Here is a 6072-nt window from a genome sequence, read left to right as displayed (position 1 = left end):
TCTCCATATTTTTCTTTATGCTTTCATAATTTCATTATGTTGTATTTTTATGCTGCCATACACTGCTGATAAGGAACTATATTTTTGACTTAAATATTTTCATATTTCTATTTACATATTTTTCAAATATGTATTCATACAACCACGTTCTCATTTTATCATTTATTTTCCTATGTACATTTTTTTTTATCATTTTCCTATGTACAAATTTTTATATTTCCATTTCATCTTGTTTTCATATTTTCGTTTCTTCGTGCGTTCATATTTTTATATATGTTTATGTTTCCATTTATTTATATTTTCATATATCTTTATTTTCATATATTAATTTTTTTATATACATTTATATTTTCATACTTTCGTTTTCTCATATTTTCATTTTTATAGCATGTGAATATAATAGTGCGAAAGTGTGAAGTTATTTTCATATTTCACACTTTCTTATTCTCATGCTTTCACGTGTTATATTATCATAATTTTGCTTGTTTCAATGTTTACTTCTTATATTTCATATTTCAGTTATATAACATATTTCCATATATTCATGATTTATATTTTCATATATCCATATTGTTATATTTTGATATTTTTATTTACTATCATATCCATTATTATTTATATTTTCAAATGTTCATATTTATTTTTTAATATTTTCATATTCTCATATTTTCATATATACATATTTTAATCCCTTCACATTGTCATATTTTCTAATATCTATTTTTCCACATTTTCATTAAAATATTTATTAAAAATTTACTAAAAAAAATACGGGAAGATCGAGAGGGCATCATTTGCCTAAGACGTTATTATCTGACAAAATTTTAATACGTTCGATGATCAAACTTTAGAAAAACGGGAGGAGCTGACAAGATACAATGGAAAGGTAACATTTTCAATACAATAGAAGAAACATATTTATTTTAATATTTTTTACCATTTGTATTTTTATAATTTTTGACACACGGTGATCTAGTGACGCTGATTTCTTGAAGCTGAGGTCCTTCGGTCAGGGACACTGTAAAGGCTCTCCCAGACCTAAGCGAATCTATCGCCGCGACGGCGACAGCTAGTCGCCGCGATTCTATCGCTGGGTCGCTGCTGGCAATGTTCCATTTATCCTTCCATACCAGTAACGACAGAATCGCAGTCGCCAAGCGATAGAATCGCGTCGCGACGGTCGCGTCGCGTATGTTTGGGGGAGCCTTAAACTATTTTACAAATATGTAATCCCGATCTAAATATTTGTATTTCCTTTTCAGCTGAAACAAGTGTTGCTGGTGAAGTTTGTTTCACACCAAGGATCAATTTGCTCTCCTTTGATTTTCATAAATTTTAACGTTTTTTATACACTTATTCTTAATATTCCCATACATTTTCTCAAATTACCATGGAGCTCCATATATTTTAAATAATCTCGCATAAACATTTATAAACAATCATCTTGTCATAAACGATTTACCTAACCAAATGACAATAATCTTCACTTTCAGAAACATTGAGTGCTGACGTAGATTCTGAAGACGCATCACACTCTAATATTACAACAATTTATTATTTCAGAAATATGCTGCAGAATGCAAAATCAATGGAATTGTTTTGCCAAAATCCATTAATTCATATTACATTCAAGAACAAAACATCACATTTTACAATATCAATACCAATAAAAATATAATATTCAAGCTTTTTCGCCAAGAAAAGCACCCCTTAATAACCCATCCAAATTCCAACTCCAGATACCTATGAAGGTCGCGTGAGTTCTCCGCATCTTCTTAAGTAGATATCTAATCAACACTTCCCACCCAAATCCCCACTGATCGTAAGGACCTGGCCAGGTGTTGAACAAAGGGATCGTTGAATGAAAAACATGCCAAGCCCCAGGCTCGACAGCCAACCCAGGATAGTGTGCGGTCAGATATGCTATGCTATGCTATGCTAAGAATTGTGATTCTTTGCTGACCGGTTGCATTTTTGATACTTTTTGAAAACATGAAAAAATCATGAAACATTGCCCATCACTGTATTTTTTGCCTTTCTCTTACAACTAAGTTGTAGCGAAAGGCTATCATTTCACTCCGAAAACGAACTATTTATAGAAGCCTCTGAGACCCATAGTATTATATACCAATCGACTCAGCTTGACGAGCTGAGCACATGTCTGTCTGTCCGTGTGTATGTATGTGTGTATGTGTGTGTGTATGTGTGTGCGTATGTGTGTGCACAAAAGCTATAAAAAACATTAGACAACTTTTCGTATAGTAATCCTCAGCCGATTTTCTCGCAACAAGTTTCATTCGACAGGAGACAAAGCCTTGTTGATCACTATTGAATTTTATAACGAACGGTCATTGCGATAAAAAGTTATGAAGAAAATGGTACATCGGACCATAACAACCCCATATAAGGTTGGTGTCTCAGCTAAATGCGAGAAAGGCACCACTAACGCTAGGTGGATTAATCTGGGTTTTTTCATTTTCATTTTCAAACTTCTATCTCACTTCATTGCAAAACTACAACGTTTTAACAATCATTTCTAAGACAAAATAGACCCCTAGGAAGGTTGAGTTTGTTCTTAACCAAGAATACCTATAGGTATATGTACTATATACTGAAAACCGTTATTTTAATCCAATATATAAAAGCATCTGGCTGAATTATGTTAAAAAAAAAACAACAAATAAATTACCGAGTTAACACCAAAGTGGAACGAAAGGAAGGTGAAACGACGCGGCGCGACGCTTAATGATCTCCGCCAAACATTGCAAAGCATGAAACAGATGTACAGCAAAGCATCAAAGTCATATGTTATTAGTAGGTACTGAATCGCAGACACGGTGACTAACTCAACCTTTACCAATGATAACCAATTCAATCTGTCAGCTGCTTTTGCTTGCTGCTGCAATGTTAATATACCTGCAAGGTTATACATATTGTCCGGCCTTCATTACCGAAAACAAACAAACAGCGCCCTGGTCAAGTGCCTACTCTGGATACCCGGTTCGAAAGAGGTATGTGAGGTGAAATGCGTAAAGGCGAATCCGTCATAACAAATTGCCGATGTCGCTAACTGTTGGAGAGATGCCGAGCTAAATTTCACTCGCTCCAGAATGTAGAATAATTCAATAAAGGTATACGTTATCAAATTGCTTTTAATAAGGACCTACCACGTCCCCGTTACTATCAAACGGCCTGGGAACCTACAGTTAAAAAGCATTTGGCACCCGCCTTATGAGCTGTAGTTTGCTCTAGACCAACCACTTGGGGTCTAGGCTAACCCCCGTTCGCGGCAGCAAGAACTCCCCTGGTCAAAAACTATTTCAGACCACTATAATGGTGTCACGACCCCTCGGTCGGCGCAACTCACTAGGGCGCTCTCATATACGATCGAATCTATTTATTTATTTATTTTATTTCGTCAACCAACGTAGACTAGTACATATACATATACATGTTTGTTTTTGTAATGCTATAGTATAATTAAATAATAGGTTTTTTTTAGTAAAGTGATGTATAATTTTGATTTTGAGTTTATATTGCTGAATTTGTAATGTTTGTTCTTTGGAAATACTGTCTAATGTTATGCCGAGACATTGTTAAGTCAATAGTTTCGCAGTGTTGATTGTAAACGGCCATCATTCGGTTGAGAGGCCCAAATTTGGCGTAATTTGTTCGGCAGTGGTTGGTTAAAAATAATGTTCTATGTCGAAGTAGCCGAGAAGGTATGTAAAAGTTAAATTTCGATAAAATTTCAGTTGAATCAACACGTTGAGAAACTATATCGTTAACAAATGAAACCGTTGCACATTCTCGACGCTCTTTCAAAGTTTGTATATTTATAAGCATGCAACGTGCTTCATAAGATGGAAGAGGAAATGACGTCCAACCTAATTCTCTTTCGAAGTTCGAACCAGAAGGATGCCAAGTAGAATGACAAAGAGGAGAGAAAACGTGCAATACAAGCGAGTGAAAGTGACATGCAAAATTTTCTTAAAATTAGTGATTTTCTTAAGCTGAATATTAGTATTAAATGAAAATCTAACTTTAAGGTATCAGTTTCAAGCTACTAGTTTCAAATGAATTAAAACTAAATGAGTTTTTTTATACTTATCTACAGATAGTTCGACACAGTAGCATAATATAACCTTGAATTCTGATAGAAATAGAAACAAGACTACGGTCTGCTGAATTACATTGAGTAGGTGAATTTATAAACATTAGTGTACCATATTCTTACAAATGCTGTTTCTAGGTTCTTGTAGTAATATACAAACGTACAGAACACCTTTGAATTTGAATGGCAATAGAGAACTAAACGTAAGTTGAAATGAGCGCTAATGACATGCCAAGCCTAAAATGTATATATATATTTTTAGGAATTTTTTAACCGTTTTCAATAAACGCCGTTAGGGAATCGGAATACTCTTGTTGCCTTCTTCTTGTTGACAGGTGTCAACAAATTAAAAAATTCGTTTATCACCCGACTGTAAAATGCTTGGACGAACGCCGATTCAAACAAGATCGACGGCTGCTACCAAAGTTGACAAGCATGTGAATGAAGAGGGCGCTGTTAGACACAGTCGCCACTGCAAGGCATGTAGCAAGGAGGACAACACTCGAATGGTCCAGTGCGACAAGTGTGACGACTGGTACCACTTCGACTGTGTAGCTGTAAGTCATGACATAATACATCAAGATTGGCTCTGCATCTATTGTTCATTGCCTAAAGGAGCCAAGAAGAAGACAAACGTGTCGGTGTCACAAACATCTGTAAGCAAACCAGCAATAACGAATCTGTGTTAGAGCATGTCCCATCAAACATTATGTTTCCACCCCTCAGTGCCAATCTTGTCCCTCACACGTTTATCCCATTTAGTGCAGTTGGTGGTATTCCCTGTACATCGAATATGAATACACTCATGCCACCTACTACATTTGTGCAAACCCGTACGCTGCAAACATCATCGCCTCTTACGGTGTCATTCAGAATGGCTACCTTGCGGCTCACCAACACAATCTTACAATTACCCACCTTCTCACTCCGATTAGCACTAAGCAGCTTATTTCTGTTACACCTGATTATCCTTTCACAAGAAAAAGTATCAGAACTAAGTTAGAACCTAAACCTACTTATTGACAAAATAATCGAATCATTTAGTGCACATTTGGCGTCTATTCAATGAAAATAAAACCAAGTGAAAACATTTTCTCTTCCCACCGCCCATGCCAACGACGTCGTCGGTTGCTCGTCGTCGGCAGCGTCGTATACAAGCAGTCATTGATCATTCCCTATCGCAGCAGCCAGTGCTGTCAACATAAAATGCTGTGAAATCATAGTGAAAGTATGTAAAATATCGAAAAAATAATAAATCTCCTTCCAACCTGTTATCTACTAATGTCGTAATTATATCATTATTATTCTACTTTGGAACGTCTTGAAAAATGAAAGAGAAAACGCAGTAAATTAAAATTATGATATTTGTGTGTTTGAAGAGCTGGCAACAATGTCGCAAGATGTGAACATAAACAGCTAGCATAATGAAAACATAACACATAAATATCAACGTAAATCAAAGCAAATCTGTTGATTTTCGAACACATTTCGATAGTTTATGACATAGTTAAACCGTATTGAGTAATTCTGAGTGCAACACAGACTGAAATCGATCACATTAGTGCTGTCCAATGAGCAGCTCGAAGTAGCTCGAAGTTGTTCCCGTCCTGCTCGTTCTTTTTTGTCAACAAACGGGCATGAGCGTGACAGGAACAACTTCGAGTTACTTCGAGCTGCTCATTGGACAGCACTATTAATGCAATGTTTACGGTGATCGGATGTTAACAAAAAAGGGTTTATTTTTGTCTGCCTCAAGTTTGTCTGTGTCATGTTTATCACGACTACTATTATTGAGTTGATGATTTTTATGGTACAACTACAGAAAGATTGGAGTGCCACCGCAAGTCACCTTAATATGTTTCCCGTAACGTCAAGCCAGTGTGTAACAGTATCAACAAGTATCCACCAGCCAATTTCATCGATTAATGTACCCCTTGCGTCCAGTACCATAATACCCG

This window comes from Armigeres subalbatus, chromosome 1 (assembly GCF_024139115.2).
Source record: "Armigeres subalbatus isolate Guangzhou_Male chromosome 1, GZ_Asu_2, whole genome shotgun sequence".
NCBI lineage: Eukaryota > Metazoa > Arthropoda > Insecta > Diptera > Culicidae > Armigeres > Armigeres subalbatus.
The sequence above is the reverse complement of the archived record's forward strand: the minus strand, read 5'-3'. Positions refer to the sequence as shown.